At 45.3% G+C, this 13,236-nt stretch overlaps 1 pseudogene; it reads left to right on the forward strand.

Annotated features, from left to right (window-relative positions):
• Positions 1 to 11,107: 11,107 nt before the first annotated feature.
• On the forward strand, positions 11,108 to 11,561 carry LOC147678002 (small ribosomal subunit protein uS8 pseudogene; annotated as a pseudogene).
• The last annotated feature ends 1,675 nt before the right edge of the window (positions 11,562 to 13,236 follow it).

The raw sequence follows: 13,236 nt of genomic DNA on the forward strand, positions 1-13,236 counted from the left end.
TCCAGAGTTGTGATATATCTGGCCTCTCCGATTCTCTCTATGAGTTCATCAACTCGTGGAATCGGAAAGGCATCAAAGGAAGAGATGGCATTTAGGGCGCGAAAATCCATACAAAACCGGGTGGACCCATCCGGTTTTGTCACCATCACTATGGGTGAAGCCCAGTTGCTGTGTGACGGCTGGATGACCCCTAATTGTAGCATGTCCAAGACCTCCTTTTTTACGTCAGCTCTCCTGGCCGCCGGAATGCGGTAGGCCCTCTGTTTCACTACCTTGCCGGGCTCAGTTTCTATACAGTGCTCGGCTAAATGAGTGCGACCTGGCACATCCGAAAACATCGGAGCGAACTGGTGTAAAGCCTGTACTAGTTCTTCCTTTTCAAGGTCTGTTAGTTCAGGATTGAGGGGCAGTTTATCGAGGGTAGTTCCCTCGCTCCTCGATGGCAATGTCAGGTTTGCTGCCTTGGGTGGGGGTCCTATCCATTTTTTTAACAGATTTATATGGAAAGTTTGTTGCCTTCCCGGTGTGATTTGTAGTCGATAGGTGGTTTTGCCTATGGTCTCTATGACCGGGTAGGGTCCCTTCCACTCACTTTTGAATTTTTGACTTGATGAAGGAAGAAGCACTAGTGCCCAGTCTCCCTTGTTCAACACCCGCCATTTCTTGCCTTTGTCGTACTGGTGTTTCTGATTCACCTGGGATCTCTCCAAGTTTGAGTATGCCAGGTCCCTGAGTTTACCCAACCGGGATTTCAACTGATTGGTATACTCTAATAGAGACCTTTGTTCCGCCTCCCCTTCTTTTTCCCAGGCCTCCTTCGTGATCTCTAATAGGGACCTAGGTTGGCGGCCATATAACAACTCAAACGGGGAGTACCCCAAGCTGCTCTGTACTTGGGCCCGCAGCACGTAGAGGGCCAACGGTAACAACTTGTCCCAGTCTTTGTTTTCGGCCACCAGCATTTTCTTTAATGTGGATTTGAGAGTGCGGTTGTATCTCTCAACCAACCCATCCGTTTGGGGATGATACGCAGAGGTGCGTATGTGTTTCAGTTCTAGAGTTTTACAAACCTCAGCCATCATTCTAGACACAAAGGGCGTCCCCTGATCCGTGAGGATCTCTCTTGGAAACCCAACCCTTGAAAATAATTTGATCAACTTGTCTGCCACATTCCGGGTTGTCGGAGCACTGAGAGCAAAAGCCTCAGGAAATCTGGTGTTATAATCGACGACAACCAGGGCATAAGTGTGTCCCCTAGAGGTGCGAGGTAGGGGGCCAATGAGGTCCATGCCCACCCTTTCAAAAGGGTTGCCAATGATGGGTAATGGTTGGAGAGGTACTGCCGGAGGTCTGCTCATGTTTTTCTTTTGGCATACCTCGCACTGTCTGCAGTACTCTTCGGAGGTTTTATAAATACCAGGCCAAAAGAACAGTCTTGTGATGTTTTGTAGGGTCTTCTCAGCCCCGCTATGACCTGCAGTTAGGTGGGTATGTGCGTAGAACAGAATTTGGTCTCTAAAGTCCTTTGGGACCACCAGCTGTGGAGAATCACCTGCCTTCCCTTCCCTGTACAACAGATCATTAATGATCTTGAATCTAGGATACCCCGATGATGGTGTGGTTTCATTGATATGGGCTGCTTCCCAGGCATTCAGGAGCGTAGGGTCATTACTCTGGGCAAACTTGAAACTCCGGTCTGTCTCCCAGGGTTCAGTGGATAACAAAGCTTCTCTTGGTACTTCTAACTGTTTGCGGAAGAGATTCAAAAAATCAGGATTATCTAACCCCAAGATTAGGTCTTCAGGTAATGACTCTACCACTCCCACCTTCACTCTACAAGGTTCACCACCTATGGGCCTAAGAGTAAGATGAGCCACTGGGTACGGTTTCACGTCACCGTGAACTCATCTAATGTGTACGGTCAGGTCAGGGCCCACCTGGGAGGGCAATACGTGTATCTCTTTTATGACAGATTGTTTGCAACCGGAGTCTAAAAGGGCTTTTATGCATTTACTGTTCACTATTACCCTGGCGTAGAAGGAGGGTCCCATCTCCGCTGTGTACATCACGGCCTTTGGTATGTAGCCGACCTCCATAGGCTCCTCGGTCGATCTTTTCCGGGGACACATTCTAGCTATGGCATTCTCCACAGTCAAAGCACTGAGGACCTCTTTGGCTTGGAGGTTCATATCTTATGGGGCGAGGTTTCCACTGTTCCGGTGCTGGTTTTGTTTTTTTCTCAGGTTTTGCCGCCCCTATTGGTCCTTTGTTGCCTTTGTCCATATCCCATGGTAAGGCTCGTGGCATCGCTCTGTTGTAGTTCGAAGCCATCTCTATGGCCTGTTCAGCGGTGAGGCCTGAATGTTGTCTGAGCCAACGCTGAGTGCCGTATGGTAAGGCTTCCATGAACTGTTCCAGGTATATGCTGGACATGATTTCCTCTTTGCTCCTACTTTCAGGCTTCAACCACTTGTCGGCGGCCATTTTTAACCGCAAGTACAAGGTTTTGGGGTGTTCCCCTGCTACCCCTTTTTCCTTTCTAAAACGCAGTCTATAGGCCTCTGTGTCCAACCCCAGGTGGTCCAGGATAACGGCCTTAATGGTCGCATAGGGAGTTATTCCCGCATGGTTGGCCACTTGGTATGCTGCTTGTGCTTCACCTGACAGTAGTGGAGCCAAAAAGAATGGCCATTTGTCCTCGGGCCATCCACATGCTCTAGCTGCTCTTTCAAAGTTTAGTAGGAACGCGTCGGGATCTTCCCCTGGCACGTATTTCTGTAACTGCATTCCGGACGGATGGGGTCCAAATCCCCGTCGTTCGGTTGTGGGAGGTACCCCGGGGTTCTGTGCTACCTTGTGTAGTCCCTCGAGTTGGGCCGTAATGGAATTTTTAAACATGTCCCGGTCAGCATCTGCGGCCGACATTTGTTGGCTGATAGCCCATTCCAACTTCTGTTGGCCTTCAATGAGTTGTTGCACCACTTGTTCCATCTCTGCTGTTTGAGTGGAGGGAATAGATCCCACTTCTGACACCAATGTAGGCTGGGCAGGGGGATTGGGAACACTAGCAGTGGTAACAAACTCTGGCTCAACAGACACTAGACCCGTATATCTTTTTAAACTAGGTTTTATTTTCAACGTGCGTCTTGTGCGGAATGTCAGTCTTTCCCTTGCAAACTCTATTTTATCCGTGGTGGTGATCTTCGGGGCACGCAGGGCAGTTGATAGAGAAAGTCCCGCTGTTCAGAGTTGGACGTCAGGGAAGTGATGTCGTCTTGGAAAGCCGGTTGTCGTCAATCCCATAGGGTTCCAGACTGTGGCGTTGCTCTCCCGTTATATCCACATGTAAGAAAGGAAATGGACAGAGGGACGCCGTTAGTCTTTTTATCTGACAAGGGATTGCACCTAATGGAACCCGTGATAGTGAAGGACACCGGTGTATAGAACAAACACGCTAGTGACTCAGTGCTGTAACGGGGGGAGGGAAATGAGTGAGGAGAGCGGGGTAGGTGTGATTCAGGTAGGTAACTAGGTATTTTGAGGGAACGGGAAACACAGAGGGAAGTTACATACAGGGGTTTTAACGCTATTCACACGGGGAACTCTTCCTCCCCACCCAAGCCGCCCAACGCCGCCGTACCTGGCTTAGCCACACTCCTCCCTCGGGAGCGTGGCACGGCGGAACACGGGGTCGTTGGCCTCCTGGCTCTCCTTCTTCTTTTCGCCTTCCGTCTTCTCCTTCGTCTTCTTCCTCCGCTCGGTTCTCCTCGCGTCCTCCGTCCCTCGGTGCGCTGGTGACGTCACACGCCGCGTACAGGGCCTTCCCCGTTTTCACCCATCCAGGATCGTCGACGTCAGAGGTAGGCTGGTCCTCCGGGAAGTCCTCATACGCCCACTTAAAGGGAACTGTGGACGACTCATCGGGTGGTTCCGCGTCCCTGGCCCCCCTCGTAGTTGTAGTCTGTGAAGCAGAAGGGGTACAATCAGGATTCCACCACTCCTCTTGGTAGCCCAACCCGACCCCGTTACATGCATTTTCCATATTTAGTGAAAATCCTTCCAGTAGTTGTTGAGAAAATGAATTTGAGCAAATTATATATCTATAGGCGCTCAACATTCTAATGGGAATAACTTTGGCGCCGATTGAGGAATCTGTGTGTACTTTTCCAGAATTTTTGCCAGCTCCGCTCCTTCCCTGAAAGTTTCGGGGGGATTTGTCAATTTGGGTTCCTAAAGGGGGTCCCAAAACGTCTTTTCCCCATGTTAATTTCCATAGGGACCTTTAGACACGGCTACAGCCCGAATGGCTGAATGGAATTACACCAAACTTGGCAAAATGGTAGGGCCTGGTATTCAGATGTGCCTTTGCTATATTTGGTGAAAATCCCTCCAGTAGTTCTTGAGAAAATTGAATTTGAAATTTTTCAAATGGCATTTTCTATGGGACCTTTAGGCACGGCTACAGCCCGTACGGCTGAATGGAATTACACCAAACTTGGCAAAATGGTAGGGACAGGTATGCAGTAGTGCCTTTTCTATATTTGGTGAAAATCACTCCAGTAGTTGTTGAGAAAATTGAATTTGATCAATTTATATATCTCTATGCGCTCACTGTACGCGCACCGTACGCGTACGGTACACGTACCGTACGCGTACGTGCTCGTACCCTTACTTGCGGGAGCAAGTTTCTGATTGGCTGGCAGTCGACTGTCAACATTCCAAACTGTCCAAACCAGGAAGTGTTGGCCACCATCTTGTTTTTCAGGAGAACTGAGGCACAAGAGAGCCCAAAACAGGAGTGGAAAACACGAAAAGGGGGAAGGGTAGAGACCCCCCAACCCTCTAGCCCTTCTCAGGGGGTCCCAAAAGGACCCCCAAGGGCAAAAAAATATATATATCACGGGGTACGTGCACCGTACGCGTAGGGTCGCGTACAATGCGCGTATCCCGCAATTTTAAAAAAAACTACATTTTCTTTTGCACTTGGTGGCCCTTCTGGGACCCCCTGAGAAGGACTGGGGGTCAGGGGGCATCAACCCTGCCCCCTTTTTGCGTTTTCTACTCTTGTTTTGTGCTCTCTTGTGCCTCACTTCTCCTGAGAAACAAGATGGCTGCTCAGGTGGTCCCAGAAGGATAATAACATATATAAACGTTATCCGCTAATAGAATTAGCATTTACAAAACCTTTGAAATTTATTGAAAAAAAATATAGGTTTCACGCCTGATATAGTTAGGAATTAGCATTTAAAAAACCTTTCAAATTCACTGAAAAAACCCTAGGCTTCAAGCCTTATATAGTTAGGAATTAGCATTCAAATAACCTTGCAAATTCACTTAAAAAACCATAGGTTTCAGGCCTTATATAGTTAGGAATTACCATTTTAAAAACCTTGCAAATTCACTTAAAAAACCATAGGTTTCAGGTCTTATATAGTTAGGAATTAGCATTCACAAAACCATTGAAATTGGTCCTATATAGTTAGTTGTACTAACTATATTTTGCGCAGCCGCAATCCACTGCTGATGATGTCACATATTACATCATTCATGACATGGTCAGTGACATCACTGATGACATCTCAAATGACATCACTGATGACATCGCTGATAACATCTCATTTGACATCACTGATCACATCACTGATGACATCATCCAGTGACTGTGTGTTTCTGTAAAGTTTAAATATGTTTTACATATTAAAGAATGAGTGGATGTATAAGTGTATGGATGAAGGATTTAGTAGGTGCACGACTGACTGTATGAGTGAGTGATTAAATGTGTCTTACTAAATGCATGGGTTAGTGACTAAACTGTCTGAATGTGTGCATCAGTATGTCTGTTGTTGTGTAAACCTCCAGGACCGGTTTGGAGACCCCTGCCGTAGAGATACTTTTACACCCATTCATATACACATTAACAGTCTGTGACACCCATTCAAAAGCATACATTCACTGCCACACATGTTCAGAAACCTATACAGTCACTGGCACACCCATATACAAGTCCATACAGACTCTGTCACACCCATTCACTTATTCATGGACAGACTGTGACACCCATTCCCATACCTATAGAGACATTCTTACACCCATTCACAACCCCATACAGAAACTGTTACACCTATTTATATACCGTAGCTATACTGTTAACCCATTCACAAACCTATACCGAAACTGTCTTATCCATTCTCAATCCCATACAGACACTGTCACTCCCATTCACAACCACATAGAGACACTCTCACACACATTCACAACAAGAAACATTGTCACACCCATTCACAAACCCATGTAGATACTATCACACCCTTGCATATACTTATACAGACCTCCTTTATTTTTTTCATTTATTACATTTGTAGAGCGCGCAGCTACCCGAAGGTTTCCCAGCGCTAGGGACACAGAGGATGAAGAATTAGACAGTGATGGTAAGGGGCTACTGATTGACCAGCCATGTTTTTAAATTATTGCGGAATATAAGATAGTTGTGTTCCGTGCGTAATTGGTAAGGGAGAGAGTTCCAGAGGGAGGGGGCCAGATAAGAGAAGGAGCATCCTCCCATTCTGGCTCTTTTGATCCTGGGTACTTGGAACTTATGTTGATTGGAGGAGCGAGGCAGGCGGGGGGGGGGGGGGCGATACTGATGTACCAAAGTTTTGAGATAGTGGGGTGCAGTGCCGGTGTTGATTCTGTGCATGTAGCATAGGGCTTTGAATTTGGTACGACTGTCGATTCGGAGCCAGTGGAGATTACGTAATGAAGCTGATGTGGACGTTTTATTTGGAAGTTTGCAGAGTAACCTCACAGCAGCGTTTTGTACCACCTGAAGTTTATGCAGTACTTCCTTGCTAGCACCCAGATATAGAACCTTACCGTAGTCCAGTCTGGATGTTATCAAAGCTTGGACTACAGTTTTTGGTGTGGTTAGAGGGAGCATCCCACAGGATATTCCTCAGGCATTTAAGGATAACGAAACAGGTGGAGGCAACTTTGACCACTTGATGTTTCATGGTCAATTGGTCATCAATAATGACACCAAGGTTTCGGGCAGTTTTAGCGGGAGATGGTAGTGAGCCCATCTGAGGTGGCCAATGATGGGGACCACACAGAGCTCTGTTATTCCCATTCACATACTCATTGACACAGTGTCAGACCCATTCACATAACCATGCAGACACTTTCATTCCCTCTCACATACCCATACATAGTCTCTCACACCTTCTAACATACCCATACAGATTCTTACACCTTCTCACATGCCCCTACTTAGACTCCCACACCCTCTCACATACTCATGTAGACACCCTTATACCTATTTACATACCCATGGAGAGACTCTGACACCCTCCCACATAAGCATAGACTGTCACACCCTGTCACATACCCATACAGGCACAAGTATACCCATTCACATACCCATACAGAAAATCTCACACCCTCTGACATAAGCATAGACTGTCACACCCAGTCAAATACCCATACCGGCACCTGTATACCCATACAGAGAATCTCACACATTCTGACATAAGCATAGACTGTCAAACCCTCTCACATACCAACACAAATAGTGTCTCAACCATTCACATCCCAATGCAGAGACTCTCACATACTCACACATACCCATGCAGACATTCTAGTACCCATTCACATACTCATACAGAGACTCTTACAACCCATTAGGACCTCCTTTATTCCCATTCTCATACCCATACAGACATTGTGACACCCATTCACATACCCTACAGAGACTTTCACAATGTCTTATATACCCATAGCAATGTCATACCCCACTGGGTTAATCAAAGGTGTAGGTACATGGTTGCACTGCTGATTCCGATATCGCTCACAGTTGGGCCCCCAGTCCAGCCGTATCACTTTATTTAAAAGACCTGGATCCGCTATGTTCACTGCGGGGCATTTCCGCGACCGAGCATGCCGCTAAGCATAAGTCACAAAAGGTTACCCTCTGTAGAAACGCCGCACCTGGGGAGTTATAACCTCCTTTGTGAGGACAGCAGTTGAGCCAACCTCGAACTCCATTCAATGTTGTACGCCAAACATGTTTCGGAACTCGTTGTCCTGGATCACTGGCAACAGAAGGAAGAACAGCAGCTTTTTAGTGGAACACCTACCTGTTTTATTGTTGAAATTCCGCCCCAGTGGACGTTGATGTCCCGCCTAGTAGGCGTATGCAGTGTTGCACTTTGATACTCGCAGTTCCACTAAATAGTTATCCCCAGTGGGTGCTGCTGGGTACCTTCAATTAAATTATTGTCAAACCCCAGTGGGTTAATGAAAGGAGTAGGTACATGGATGTACTGCTGATTCAGATATCGCTCACAGTTGGGCACCCCGGTCCAGCCATATCTCCTTATTCAAAAGACCCTGGATCCACTATGTTCACAGCGGGGTGTTTTCACAACCAAGCAGGCCTCCAAACATAAGTCACGAAAAGGTTGCCATCTGTAGAAAGGCTGCATCCGGGGAGTTAAAACCTCCTTTGTGAGGACAGCAGTTGAGCCAGCCTCCACTGCCATTCAATTTCGTATGCCAAACATGTTTCGGACCTTGCCGCCCTTGATCACTGGCAACAGAATGAAGAACAGCAGCTTTTTAGTTGAACACCTGCCTGTTTTATTGTAAAATTCCCGACTCAGGGTGTGTTGATGTTCCACCTTGTAGGCGTGTGCAGCTTTGCACTTTGGTACTCGCAGTTCCACTAACTAGTTATCCCCAGTGGATGCTGCTGGGTGCCTTCAATTATAGAGAGACTCTCAAACTCTCTCACACACCCATACAGACACTTACCAATGCAGACACCCTTATACCCATTCACATACTCATACAGAGACTCTCACATCCTCTCACATACCCATTCAGATGTCCTTTATTCCCATTGACATATCCATACAGTGACACCCGTTCACACACCCAAAGAGAGATCTCACACACTCTCGCATATCCAGATTGTCAGACCCTCTCACTTACCCTCACATATCTATACAGATATTGCCACACTCATTTACATACCACTCAGACTGATGCACCCACTCACAGACCCACTGTGACACTTGTACACCCACTCACAGACCCACTTAGACACTAATGCACCAACTCACAGACCCACTCAGATACTCATGCACCCTTTCGCCGGCCCACACAGATATTCGCACGCCCACTTAGAGACTCCTGCACCCACTCACAGACCCCCTCAGACTTACACACCCACTCACAGACCCACTCAGGGACTCACTCACAGACCCACTCGGAGATTCATGCCCTCACTTATTGGCTCACACAGAGACTCATGTACTCACTCACAGACCCACTCACACACTCACACACTCATACACCCAATCACTGACTCATTCATAGACTCATGCACCCACTAACAGACCAACTCAGTCACTCATGCACTCACTCATAGATTGCATCACACTCAGGTGCCCACTGACAGACCTACTTGGACTCACAGACCCACTCAGAGACTCACACACCCACTACCACATCTAGAGAGATACTCATGTAGCCACTCCTATATCCACTCAGATACTCACACACCAACTGACAGACCCATTGAGACATGCACACACTCACTCACACACCCACTGAGACGCTCACCCACACACTCACTCTAAAAGGTTACAGGTTACACTTAATACAATTAAAAAACATTAGAAATTCATTTAAAAAAAACAAAAGTTACAGGAATATTTTAAAATCTTAGGCATTCACTGAAAAAATAAATGCTACAGGGACGTTATATTTATTCTCAGATTTAATTGGTGCAATACCATAGAAATTCAGCTGTTATAGCTACATATAGCTAACTAGCACTGACGCCCCCGCAATTCACTGCTTATGACATCACATATTACATTACTCATGACATGGTCTAACATCACTGATGACATCTTGCATGACATCTCAAATGACTTCACTCATGACACCACTGATGATATCATCCAGCGAGTGTGAGTGCCTTCTAAAAGTTTCTGAGTGTTAAACATATATACTAAGATACTACTGAAGGTAAAATATTATACTTTGTGTACTACTAATGAATTAAATATTATTGAATATAAATTGCACCCATTGGGGGAGTTAGCCCGTTACCACGTGGGCCAACCCTTTTGCCTCCTCCCTGGTGACGTTGTGGGGCCTAGTGGAATTCCTAATCGTGTATTGTGGTGCACTGCAATCCACGATCAGGAATCTGTTTGTGAGAGGCATTGCTGGAAAGGAGAGGCTCTCCCTTTCAAGTGATGACTCCCACATACATGGGGCATCTACACCCCCAAAACTCACAGCACATTGAAGCAGACCTTACCTGCTTCCTCCAAGCTGCTCTGGTGGGGGTTTGTGATATCAGTGTGCCTCGCAGCATGCAGACATTACAGATGGTGGAGGAACAGGGAGAGACGTAAAAACTATCCTGCATCTCGCCCAGGGTTTAAAAGAAAAGGAAACCTCCAGTGCTTTGCACTGGATGATTCTCTAAAGCCCTCCCTGGTGTTGGGCAATTGCCGCTCCACACACCAGGGAGGGTGTACATGTGTCAGCCATTGGCCGACACATGCATTATAGGGGTTAAAATATTCTCTATTTTTATGAGCTTGAGTGAGATTTTGATTGTGTTGCATTTTTGACTTTTTTATTGTTTTGGTACTTGGGAATGCTTTACACATTTTCTTAAGTTAAGCCTTTCTGCTGTGTGCCATAGCTACCAGCAACTGAGCTCAGAATTAAAATAATGACGCCTTTAAAGGAGCTGACAATGACTTTATAATAATCCACTTTCTACCAAAGGGAAACATCTGAAACAGATTGATTGTTACCGGTTGCACACTCTAAATGAATAATACATTCTGGAAGATTGGAACAACTTTACCTCCCCCTGCGATACCTGACCCTGATCTTACTTGGGGATAAATATTCTACCCCATGGTAAAAAACAGTGCTAATCTCATCTTGATCCTTAGAACCTGTCTTCCTTATAGACACAACAGAGGATGTCATGGTCATGACATTGATAACACATCAGATAATTCCATAACTTCTACAAATCAGCATTACGGTTAGGTCGCCATATTACAGGACCGGAACCATGGTTCGCATGAATATTCTTGCTGATGCTCTGAAAAGCATTAACAATTCAGAAAAACGTGGAAAACGCCAGGTTCCTATCAGGCCATGCTCCAAAGTGATTGTGCGTTTCCTAACTGTGATGATGAAACATGGTTACATTGGTGAATTTGAAATCATTGATGATCACCGAGCTGGGAAAATTGTTGTGAACCTCACTGGCAGGCTGAACAAGTGTGGTGTAATCAGTCCTCATTTTGATGTGCAACGGAAGGATCTGGAGAAGTGGCAGAACAATCTGTTGTCATCTCGCCAGTTTGGATACATTGTTCTCACAACGTCAGCTGGCATCATGGACCAAGAAGAAGCTAGGTAAAAACATACAGGAGGCAAAATCCTGGGATTCTTTTTCTAGAATGTAAAAAGGCAGACTAATAAATTGTAAAATAGACTTGTTTTAGACTTTGTTTGATGGATTGGTTAATTCAATTAAACTGTTTTTGTAGAGGGCAGTTTATCCGTCACTCTAATATTTATTCCTCTCTGTACTTTGAGGTGCATTAAAATAGTAAATAGTAGTAAGGACATACATATTAGGAAAATGGTAACCATTGACTGCCATGACAGAGTTGTCTGATCAATGTCCTTTGCACATGAAGCAATGATCTCTTAAACTAATTTGATTGCTTTTAAACTGCAATACTGAACACAATGATTAATTCATTTTAGTTAATGGCATTTTAGAAAAACTGTTTCAGTAGGGAAAAGAGTTATAGCACAGTTGGAAAATGGTTGTCAACCCATCTACTTCCTTTTCAAGATCAGATGCATGAATAAACTATGTACTGTGATATATGGCAACTTTGATGGAGGCCAGTCCATTTTCACAGCAGTCAGTCAAAGCACTGATCTCTACATGCAACTCCGATAACTTGATAAACAGAATGACAAAGCTTTCATCTTAATGCAAAAAAACATCAAATCCAATCTGCTCAAACTAAACCTTCGGGTACTAGACCACCGTGCACCAAAAAAATATTGACTCTCCAAACAATCAACAACAATCTGAGGAACCTGAATAACAAAGACTCATTTGTCCTAATAACCATTTCAGGTAGGATCCACTCACCTAGAAGCGAGGACCTGTGCAATATTACGTATGTGCATAAAAAATCCTACAAGAAAGTGATTTCTACAGAACTCCCTGTAAACATTTACTCCAAGCATACTAACATTTTAAAAAGAGCTGAGCATCCTGCTCTTCCAAAACGTCTCAACAACAAAACATGCAAAAAGCACAATGTGAAACCACAAAGTAAGGTGCACCATATGCAAGGCCAGCACTGAATATGCAAGCATGGTGAACAGAAACCAGAAGTTATATAGTTAGGGCCAAAATTACCAATACCTCACGCAGCGCAGCAAGTCACCTCACTGCGCTGCATGACAGAGAAAGATTAGGAATGTATTGTATTTAATATAATACAGTGAGTTCCTGCCTTTTCTCAGCACTGGCGCACAATGTGCTGGCTTGTGCCAAGGGAGGCACTCTTGCACTAAGGTGTAGGTGTGCCTGTGTTGCAAGTACGATTGCTTTTGTGCAGAAAGGGCCACCTTCCTGCACAAAAAACTATCCTGTGTGGAAATTTCCTCTTTCTGTGTGTACTGCAGAACGCAGAATACATACAAATGGGAGAGAAAAAATTATGAGAAATAAGCATATTTCTTGTTGTGATGCCTCACCTGGAGAAGCGTATCAATTTTGCCACATTCCCAAGTCTACCAATTATAGAAATTCTGGGAATGCATCAAAATCCATGGGTTTTGAATGGGAACACCCACGCATCACCCGCGGATTGCCTCCTTTGGCCAGAGTAATGCAATGCAGTGATTTGTGCTACATTGCGTTACTCTGGATTTACCAAGCCACTCAAGGCCATGCAAGGTGGCCTTGCATGGCTTAATAAATCGCATTCAAGGGTTGCATCGTTGCATGCACCGCGTTGTGTGGTGCTAAAGCGACGCAACCCTTTCATAAATATGACCCTAAATGTATACAGATAAAGAAGTCTAACCTTTGTGATTGTCATGTTTCAACTAAGAAGTGTAACCTAAATTCTTATCTTCAAAGCACCAACAACTGCAAATGTT

Source organism: Lissotriton vulgaris, chromosome 12, assembly GCF_964263255.1.
Source record: "Lissotriton vulgaris chromosome 12, aLisVul1.2, whole genome shotgun sequence".
In the NCBI taxonomy this organism is placed as follows: domain Eukaryota; kingdom Metazoa; phylum Chordata; class Amphibia; order Caudata; family Salamandridae; genus Lissotriton; species Lissotriton vulgaris.